This window comes from Bufo gargarizans, chromosome 2 (assembly GCF_014858855.1).
Source record: "Bufo gargarizans isolate SCDJY-AF-19 chromosome 2, ASM1485885v1, whole genome shotgun sequence".
Classification (NCBI taxonomy): domain Eukaryota; kingdom Metazoa; phylum Chordata; class Amphibia; order Anura; family Bufonidae; genus Bufo; species Bufo gargarizans.
In genome coordinates this window covers 511,543,608-511,554,522 of record NC_058081.1, presented here as the reverse complement: position 1 = coordinate 511,554,522, position 10,915 = coordinate 511,543,608, and the positions used below count along the sequence as shown (strand labels likewise).

Genomic DNA, 10,915 nt, shown 5'->3' with positions numbered 1-10,915 from the left:
AAAAAGGAAGCTCTCTCTCTTGCACCACCTATAGGTAGCTACCCTGTAAGTCAAGACACCCAAGGCTCTGCTTGGCTCGGAGAGACACCTATGAAGCATCCGGTGGGTGCAGGGAAGTTAAAAAACTGTATACAATAAAACAGATTTATTTGTTGGAAACAGAACTCCATTTGAAAGTGTGACAACCCCTTAAACATATATGGACCAGATTTTCTGTCTTAAAAATTTCTGCAAGAAAACTGTCACGTGATTTAGGGCTCATGCACACGAACGTTATTTGGGTCGGCATCCGAGCCGCATTTATTGTGGCCCAGTTGCGGATCCATTCACTTCAATGGGGCCGCAAAAGATAAGGACAGCACTGCGTGTGGTGTTGGCATCAGTTGCTCCGCTCTGTGGCCCCGTAAAAAAAAAAAAAAAAAAAAATAGAATATGTCCTATTCTTATCCATATTGCAGACTAGAATACTGTAGGTATTTCTATCATGGGCGGCCCGTTCTGCAAATTGTGGAACGCACACGGATGGCAGCCGTAATTTGTGGACCGCAAAACACAGCGTGGTCGTGTGCATGAGCCCTTAATCCCATATACATGGAAGAGATGACCCCAGAACTTAAAGGGGTTTTCTGAGATTTTTATTTATCAATATTTTTAATATCCGATCAGCAAGGGTCCGACATCTGACACCTCCGCCAATTAGCTGTATGAAGAGTAGGCAGCTCGCCGTGCCAGCACAGCCTTCCCGTCACTGTTTACCTGCTCGCTTTCATTGCAGCGGTGAGCAGGTGTAATTATAAGCCGTCCCATTCACTTCAATGGGACAGCTCTGTAGTATACAGTTGTAAAGAAACGCAGCCTTCTCTTTAACCAGATGACCAGCAGGGGTGCTGGGTGTCGGACCCCCCACCGATCTGATATTGATGAGCTATCCCAAGGATAGCTTATCAGTAAAAATTTCCTCCGTATCATTGGGGGGGACACAGGCTTGACCATGGGTATAGCTGTTGCTGCTAGAAGGCGGACACTAAGCACACAAAGTGTAAGCTTCTCCCCTTCAGCTATACCCTTCCTACAGGGACTAAGCTAAATCAGTTTTAACTTGGTGTCTGTAGGAGACAGACCTCCCTGTGTTGCAGGTCTGCTGTGGTTTTTTTTTTTTTTTTTATTTATTTTTTTTTCTAGCGGGAGTTTCAGGCAGTCCTAAAAACGGCCTGCACTCCCACCCAGGAGATGGGAGACCAGGGAATCCCCAAGCCTCCTGCTCCTTCCCATTCTCCAGAAGCAAATGAGGTCCAGAGGTTCCTACAAAACCTCTGTATCCAGCCAGCGTTTGGATCATCTCTGTACAGGTGAGTATATTAAAAAAAATAAAAAAAGGAATTGGCCCCAAAGTGCTCCCCCTCCCAGTACCCTCCCCAAGTTTACTTGTCCCCATGTGGCTGGAACCCTCCAGAAGGTTGCAGCTTGGCGGGGGCAGCGGCAGGGTGACTGAGAGTCACCCTGTAATATGTGGAGTGTACTTGGCGCCATGTACCTGCGCTGTCCTCGAGGCGTCCGTTTTCCATTGTAGCTCTTCCCTAATCGCGCTAACACGTCAGCAAGTTAGTCGGTGCGATGCCGGGGCCATGGTTAATTGCAGCCCCGGCTTTTGTGCGGCCTACTCCTGCAGGGCTTCCCTGCAGCTTATTTTTCCCCGGCCGGCCTCTTGATTTGGCCAGGGATGCAGGCAGGTGTTCCGGCGGGGGGGGGGGGAGTGGTTTGCAGAGACGGAGGGCTGGTGTCATTTTGGGGGCGGGTCCTGAGTAGAGGGAGAGTGGGCCATGGGTTGGGGGCGGGTCCTGAGTAGAGGGATGCTGATCTTCACATATCCATCTGCATCAGTCATCAGAGGTTTCTCCGGTTCACAGTGGGTCCATTTCACTATCAATTTGTAGCCCTTCGGTTCGACCTGGCCTCGGCTCCCAGGGTCTTTATGAAAGTTCTGGCGGCAGTCATGGCCCTTATCTGGGCATGGTACTCAACAGATTTCAGGCTATCGGCTCTCCGTCTTCAGGTTTCTCCCCTTGTTGCGGCCAGGTCAGTTTTTCATTCGTTGCTGCATGCAGGCTCTGGGTCACATGGCCTTCGAAGCAGTTCCCTATGCTCAATTTCATACTGGAATGCTTAAGCGAGCCATTCTGTCCAGTAGGGGTCGTTCCCCAGCCTCTCTGGATCGGCCCATGCGTCTCCCTGCCCCGGTTCGCCGGGCCCTCAGATGGTGGTTGGTCTCTCCGATGTTGCCGTCGGGCCGCTCGTTCCTTCCTCTTCGTTGGAAGGTGTTAAAGGGAACAGAGCTGAGGACATGGGTTGCTAGATGGCCGCTAGAACATCCGCAATACCCAGTCCCCATAGCTCTGTGTGCTTTCATTGTGTAAAAAAAAACTATTTGATACATATACAAATTAACATAAAAGAGTCATATCTTACTTGTGTGACCAGAGAGGAGTCATATTTTCAAGCTCTGACTCATCTCAGGTTAATTTGCATATGTATCAAATCGTTTTTTGGACACAATAAAAGCACACAGAGCTATGGGGACTGGGTATTGCGGATGTGCAAGCGGCCATCTAGCAACCCATGTCCTCAGCTCTATACCCAAAATCCAGGTGACAGGTTCCCTTTAAGAAACGGACGCAAGCCTTAGGGGTTGGGGAGGAGAGTGTTGGAAAAAAATAATATGTCTCTGTTCAAGGGGTATGGTCACGCGAGGAGCGCCCCCTTCTAAACAATGTTCTGGAGTTGAGGGCGATTCGGCTCTCGCAGCGACATTGGGCCCATTATCTCAGGGGTCATCTGGTTCGGGTTCAGTCTGACAACTCCACAGCAGTGGCGTACCTCAATCGCCAAGGAGGCATTCGGAGCCCGGCAGCCATGGCGGAGATGGCGCTGATTCTCAGCTGGGCGGAGAAACAGGTTCCAGCACTATCGGCAGTTCACATCCCCGGCGTCGACAACTGGATCGCAGACTTCCTCAGCCGGGAGTGTCTCGATCACGGCTAGTGGGCTCTTCATCCGCAGGTCTTTCGAGTCATCTGCGAGAGGTGGGGTCGGCCGGATGTGGACCTCATGTGGAACCCGCTTCAACAACAAGGTCGAGGACTTTGTTGCGCGGTCCAGGGACCCCATGGCGTGGCACGCATCTATAGTCGCTCTGCTCGCTGACGAACCCTGGCGTCTTCCTATTCAGGAGGACCTTCTGTCGCAGGGGACGATCTTCCACCCGAATTTAGGGTCGCTACATTTAACGGCATGGCTGTTGAAGCCGCCGTACCGAAGGCTCGGGGGTTTTTAAGATGCGGTGGTCCAGACCATGATTTGGGCAAGGAAGCGGTTGTCTTCCAAAATCTACCACAGGACCTGGAAGTCCTACTTTAGTTGGTGAGAGCATAAGCTGTCTCCTGTTCGTTTCTCCTTGCCGCGACTCTTGGGTTTTCTGCAGTCGGACATGGACTTGGGGCTGGCTCTCAGCTCCCTCAAAGGGCAAGTGTCGGGTCTCTACATTCTTTTTCTGAGAAATTTAGCTTCACTTTCAGCGGTTCAGACTTTTCTGCAGAGGGTGGCGCATGCTCCCCCTTTCCTCTCTCTATTGGCTCCTTTGGATCTTAATCTAGTGCTCAACGCTCTCCAATCTCCGTTTAAGCCCTTGCAGCAGGTGTCGCTTCGCTTTCTGTTTTACAAGGTGCCATTTTTGGTCGAAACTCGTGGCTCTTTCATGTCGGTCGCCTTTCCTGATCCTCCACCAGGATAAGGTGGTTTCCTCGCCCTGTTCAGTCCTTCCTGCCGAAGGTGGTGTCTGCATTCCATCTAAATGAGATTATTCTCCCTTCATTTTGTCCGTACCCGTCTCATCCTCGGGAGCAGTCGCTCCATACCCTGGATTTGGTACGAGACGTTCGAGTCTATCTGTCCCAGGTGGCATCTTTCCAGCGGACGGATTCCCTGTTCGTGATTCCAGAAGGGCTGAGAAGAGGGCTGGCGGCGTCGAAGGCTTCTATTTCCCGATAGATTTGTTTGGCCACTGTGGAAGCGTACAGTGTTAATGGCCGGGTACCACCAATCCGGGTGACTGCTCATTCGGCTCGGGCAGTGAGGGCCTCTTGAGCGGTGCATCACAGGGATTTGGCCCTTCAAGTGTGCAAGGAGGCTACCTGGTCGTAGGAAGGGTATAGCTGATGGGGAGGAGCTTAGTGTCCGCCTCCTAGCAGCAACAGCTACACCCATGGTCAAGCCTGTTGCCCCCCGCTGAACTGAAGAGAAACAGATTTTACGGTAAGTACAAAAATCTAGTTATCTCGGAAAACTCCTTTAAGAGGATTTGTATCTTCCCCTACCTAGAGTTTCACATGTGAATTCACCCTAAGGGCTCGTGCACACGAACATCTGTATTGCATCTGTTTTTTTTTGTTTGTTTTTTGCAGATCCATTGTAACAATGCCTATAGAATAGGACCAGAGGCGTAGCTTAAAGGCTCATGGGCCCTGGTGCAAGAGTTCAGCTTGGGCCCCCCTTCCCTCAGTGCTCCAGCCAGAGATGTGACGATCAAACACTTTCTATAATACTGGTGTCTTCTTATGTGAAACAAGGGTCTTTGGGCCCCCTCAGGCTCCTGGGCCCGGTGCTACCTCTGCACCCCCTCTAGCTACGCCCCTGATTAGGACATGTTCTATCTTTTTTGTGGAATGGACATATGGAAACAGAATGCACATGAAGTCATTTATGTTTTTTGCAGACCCATTGAAGTGAATGGTTCCATATAAAGGCTGCAAAAAAAACTGAACGGACACGTAAAATAAATACATTTGTGTGCCCTAAGTAGAGCTAAAACGATTACTTGAATTAATCGATTAACTCGACACAAAAAAATCCTGATTCGTTTGTGCCATGTGACCACTGAGTGTGAGTGAAGAGCTTGCTATTACTCACGCTCCGTGGTCACCCGCCTGCCCGCACAGCTCTGCACTGGATCCTGATGTACACACGTCGTCAGGACACAGTGCACGTAACCACGCACTAGGACCTGATGCTGTGTGACGTCGGGTCCCAGTGCAGTGCGTGAAGAAGAGGAGCGTCGGCAGTGCCCCTACAGGAAAGGTAAGTATTTTAGTTCACTTGCGCTGCGGTTGGGCACTGATGGCTAGGAGGGGGAGTGGAGGCAACTGGTGGCACTGAGGGAGCTGATGGCACTGGGAGGGGGAGCAACTGATGACATGGGGAAGCTGGTGGCACTGGGTGCAGCTGGTGGAATTGAAGGGGGAACTGATGGAACTCGGGGGGGGGGGGGGAGCTGGTGGTACTGATGGAGGAACTAATTGCAATAGAGGGGAAACTAATGGTACTGGGGGGAGCTGGTGGCACTGGGGGAGGAACTAGTGGCACTGGGTGGGGGGAGACTGATGGCAGAGGAGCTGATGAGTTTTTATAGAAAACGTTCTTTTAATTAGCTTTTTCTTATTAGAATACTCAATTGATCGTTGGATTAATCGGTAGAATACTTGATTCCTAAAATAATCGATAGCTGCAGCTCTAGCCCTGACACTGCAGCACTTAAAGGGGTTTTCTGGGTTCCTAATATTAGGCTATCCTTGCTATTAGCCATTAATATCCGATCAGCAGCAGGGCATGTGAATGGGACAAAGCAATAACCTGCACAGCTGCTATTATGGCCAGTTTCACGCAAGCGCGTTTGGTCTGGAATATATGGTCTTTGTGACGTGTGCATTTCGTGGACCGACTGTGGCTGGAACGGAGTACATCATAGTGATCTATTACACTGTGGGCGTACTGGCCTGTCCTGCTTCATGACAGTAGGCCTGGGGTCAGCGGTGCGTTTGGGTCAGCTGAGCAGTGATCTGGGAAATGCACACCACGGAATACATTTTCCAGATCGTACACGCGTTACGTCTGAGACCATGGCCTTCGTAGACGTAAACAAGCAGGAGGGCACAGTGCTCACCCCCCTTTCAACAACAGATCCCCCACCAATCTGATATTGATGACCTATAAGGGTAGGCCAGTTGACTTTAAAATAATGCTCTCACATGAATTTAATTACGAGAAATATGTGACATACAGGAAATAAAAAAGTATGGCACTGCTGCACCAAAGCTGTAACTTTGCCCCACATGTTTCTTGTATGAACGGCCACTGCAAACAGCTTGCGACAGGAGCCAAATTCTGCCAGGTCATATCTGATGTGAACACTAGATGGTGGTCTTGAGCTGCTCTACAGACTAATGCGCATCACCAGGTTTGGTCTTAGTGGCCACCCGTAGTCCGCTAAGGCTCATGGGTTATCCGGAAAGATGGCTCCTGTCATCGATTGCTATAAGGATGTTTAGGATGTAAAATAGCCGTTCGGAAAGTGATATATTCGGTGCTGAATCGGTGGCGCCTGCGAGCAGGTACAACGTGTAGGAAGTGAGGGGAACACCAGGGGGCGCTGTCTTGTAGCCTGCAGACACTCAGACAGTCAGAGATGAGGCATGTCAGGGTGTGGGTCCTCAGCCGGGTTCACTGCTCCTTAGAATTCCTCAATACTATAGTCTTCCCTTATAGTGCCTTCCAGGTGGTTTACATTGACGTGGCTGCAATATTTAAAGGGGTATTCCCATCTCAGACAATGGGGGCATATCCTAGCGATATGCCCCCATTGTCTGAGATGGGAAAACCCCTAAATTGCTTAAATGCTGGACTGTAGAGGAGTCTCTCTTTCCCCATGGAGGGGCTGATTCCATGCACGGCTGTGTTCACACCATGTGTGGATCCGCCTGCCCATTGACTCCTGTTGTGTCATGTTTGTGAGTTGGGTAAGGCCTCATGCACACGACCGTTGTGTGCATCCGTGGCCGTTGTGCCGTTCTCATTTTTTTTTCGCGGACCCATTGACTTTCAATGGGTCCGTAGAAAAATCGGAAAATGCACCGTTTTGCAGCCGAGGCCGTGATCCGTGTATCCTGTCCGTCAAAAAGACCTGTCCTATTTTTTTGACGGACAACGGTTCACGGACCCATTCAAGTCAATGGGTCCGTGAAAGAACACGGATGCACACAAGATTGGCATCCGTGTCCGTGATCCGTGGCCGTAGGTTGCTTTCATACAGACGGATCCGAAGATCCGTCTGCATAAAAGCTTTTTCAGATCTAAGTTTTCACTTCGTGAAAACTCATATCCGACAGTATATTCTAACACAGAGGTGTTCCCATGGTGATGGGGACGCTTCTAGTTAGAATACACTACAAACTGTGTACAAGACTGCCCCCTGCTGCCTGGCAGCACCCGATCTCTTACAGGGGACCGTGATCCTACAATTAACCCCTTCAGGTGCGGCACCTGAAGGGGTTAATTGTACTATCATATCCCCCTGTAAGAGATCAGGGCTGCCAGGCAGCAGGGGGCAGACCCCCCCCCCCCCCTCCCCAGTTTGAATATCATTGGTGGCCAGTGCGGGCCCCCCCCTCCCTCCCTCTATTGTAATAATAGCTTGGTGGCCAGTGTGCGCCCCCTATCGGGCCCCCCCCTCCCTCCCTCCCTCCCTCCCTCTATTGTAATAATAGCTTGGTGGCACAGTGTGCGCCCCCCATCGCCCCCCCCTTCCTCCCTCTATTGTAATAAATCGTTGGTGGCACAGTGTGCGCCCCCCATCGCCCCCCCTCCCTCTATAGCAGTAACAACATTGGTGGCCAGTGTGCGGCCTCCCATCCCCCCCCCCCCCCCCGATCATTGGTGGCAGCGGAGTTCCGATCGGAGTCCCAGTTTAATCGCTGGGGCTCCGATCGGTTGCCTGGTTGCCATGGTTACTTAGCAATAGTACAATAGTAGAAGATTCATAGTTACCTGCTTGCTGCTGCGATGTTCGTGTCCGACCAGGAGCTCCACCTACTGGTAAGTGACAGGTCTGTGTGGCGCATTGCTAAATGAACTGTCACTTACCAGTAGGAGGAGCTCCCGGCCGGTCACAGACATCGCAGCAGCAAGCAGGTAAGTATGAATCTTCTACTATTGTACTATTGCTAAGTAACCATGGCAACCAGGGCTGCAGTAGCTTCCTGGTTGCCAAGGTTACCGATCGGAGCCCCAGCGATTAAACTGGGACTCCGATCGGAACTACGCTGCCACCAATGATCGGGGGGGGGGGGGGGGAGAGATGGGAGGCCGCACACTGGCCACCAATGTTGTTACTGCTATAGAGGGAGGGGGGGCCGATGGGGGGCGCACACTGTGCCACCAACGATTTATTACAATAGAGGGAGGGGGGTCGATGGGGGGCGCACACTGTGCCACCAACGATTTATTACAATAGAGGGAGGGAGGGGGGGGGCCACCAATGATATTCAAACTGGGGAGGGGGGGGGGGGGGTCTGCCCCCTGCTGCCTGGCAGCCCTGATCTCTTACAGGGGGATATGATAGTACAATTAACCCCTTCAGGTGCGGCACCTGAGGAGTTAATTGTGCTGATCACGGCCCCCTGTAAGAGATCGGGTGCTGCCAGGCAGCAGGGGGCAGTCATGTACACAGTTTTTCAGTATATTCTAACCTGAAGCGTCCCCATCACCATGGGAACGCCTCTGTGTTAGAATATACTGTCGGATCTGAGTTTCACGATGTAGCTCATATCCGACAGTATATTCTAACATAGAGGCATTACCATGGTGATGGGGACGCTTCAAGTTATGTTCGGGTGTCCGCCTGGCCGTGCGGAGGCAAGCGGATCCGTCCAGACTTACAATGTAAGTCAATAGGGACCGATCCGTTTGAAGATGACACACTGTGGCTCAATTTTCAAACGGATCCGTCCCCCATTGACTTTCAATGTAAAGTCTGGACGGATCCGTCTGAGGCTACTTTCACACTTAGAAATGTTTTAACAATATAATGCAGACGGATCCGCTCTGAACGGAGCCACCGTCTGCATTATATGAACGCAAGTGTGAAAGTAAAGGGACTCCTGACTTTACATTGAAAGTCAATGGGGACGGATCCGTTTGCAATTGCACCATATTGTGTCAACGTCAAACGGATCCGTCCCCATTGACTTGCATTGTAATTCAGGACGGATCCGTTTGGCTCCGCACGGCCAGGCGGACACCAAACTACTTTTTTTTCATGTCCGTGGATCCTCCAAAAATCAAGGAAGACCCACGGACGAAAAAACGGTCACGGACCTACGGACGTCGTGTGCATGAGGCCTAACTGTGTAATACGTGAACTTACCTATTCCTTATTATACTCCAGAGCTGCACTCACTAGTCTGCTGGTGGAGTAACTCTGTACATCTGTTATCAGTAACCTCCGGCACTCCAGATGTTCTAACACTACAACTTCCGGAATTCTTCTTTCACTTCTATGGGAGTTACAAGAACAGCCAAGTGTGCATGCTGGGAGTTGTAGTTTTACAGCAGCTGGAGGACCGAAGGTTGCTGATTCCTGATGTACATACATTTCATTATTAAAGAGGTTGTTTCACTTCAGCAAATAGCATTTATTATGTGGAGACACTTCCTAATGTGCTGTGATTGTCCATATTGCCTCCTTTGCTGGCTGGATTCATTTTTACCATCACATTATACACTGCTCGTTTCCATGGCTATGACCACCCTGCAATCCATCAGCATTAGCCTACGTGAGATCACACGGTTCTGGCCACCAGAGAGGCCGGCATTTTTTCTTGCTTGTACAAGCATGGCCACCACTGCTGGATTGCAGGGTGGTCTGTAACCAGTGGAAACTAGCAGTGTGTAATGTGATGGGAAAATGAATCCAGCCAGCAAAGGAGACAATATGGATAATAACAATACATTAGTAAGTGGTTTATATTATTTTTCTCTACGTAATAAATGCCACTTGCTGAAGTGAGACACCCCTTTAAGGCTAGTTTCACAGATCCAGCAGGCTGTTCCAACAGGGTATTTGTTCAGCCAATTCTTGGCATATTTGCTGGGTTGCAACCAGATCTCCACCTGTCCCCATAGGCTACTTTCACACTCGCGTTTGGTGCGGATCCGTCTTGTATCTGCACAGACGGATCCGCACCGATAATGCAAACGCTTGCATCCGTTCATAACGGATCCGTTTGCATTATTAGTTTAAAAAAAAGTCCAAGTCAAAAACGGATCCATCTTGACTTACATTGAAAGTCAATGGGGGACGGATCCGTTTTCAATTGCACCATGTTGTGTCAGTGAAAAACGTATCTGTCCCTATTGACTTAGGGCTCTTTCACACTTGCGTTTTCCGGATCCGGCGTGTACTCCATTTGCCGGAATTACACGCCGGATCTGGAAAAACGCAAGTGAACTGAAAGCATTTGAAGACGGATCCGTCTTCAAAATGCGTTCAGTGTTAATATGGCAGCCAGGACGCTATTAAAGTTCTGGTTGCCATAGTAGTAGTGGGGAGCAGTATACTTACTGTCCGTGCGGCTCCCGGGGCGCTCCAGGATGACGTCAGAGCGCCCCATGTGCATGGATGACGTGCCATGCGATCACGTCATCCATGCGCGTGGGGCGCTGTGACGTCACTCTGAAGCGCCCCGGCAGCCGCACGGACGGTAAGTATGCTGCTCCCCCGCTCCCCACTACACTTTACCATGGCTGCCAGGACTTTAGCGTCCCGGCAGCCATGGTAACCATTCAGAAAAAGCTAAACATCGGATCCGCAATGCGCCGAAACGACGTTTAGCTTAAGGCCGGATCCGGATTAATGCCTTTCAATGGGCATTACTTCCGGATCCGGCCTTGCGGCAAGTGTTCAGGATTTTTGGCCGGAGCAAAAAGCGCAGCATGCTGCGGCTTTTTCTCCACCCAAAAAACGTTCCGTTCCGGAACTGAAGACATCCTGATGCATCCTGAACGGATTTCTCTCCATTCAGAATGCATT

General features: G+C 50.6%; 1 protein-coding gene across 1 annotated transcript in view; it reads left to right on the top strand.

Moving 5' to 3' along the window:
- The first annotated feature begins 6,304 nt into the window (after window positions 1-6,304).
- Window positions 6,305-10,915, top strand: part of C2H12orf4 (chromosome 2 C12orf4 homolog) — a 78,760-nt gene continuing 74,149 nt past the window's right edge. Inside the window, exon 1 of the mRNA XM_044277951.1 lies at window positions 6,305-6,440. The gene's annotated coding sequence lies outside the window, so the exon portion shown is untranslated. The remainder of the gene's footprint in view (window positions 6,441-10,915) is intronic.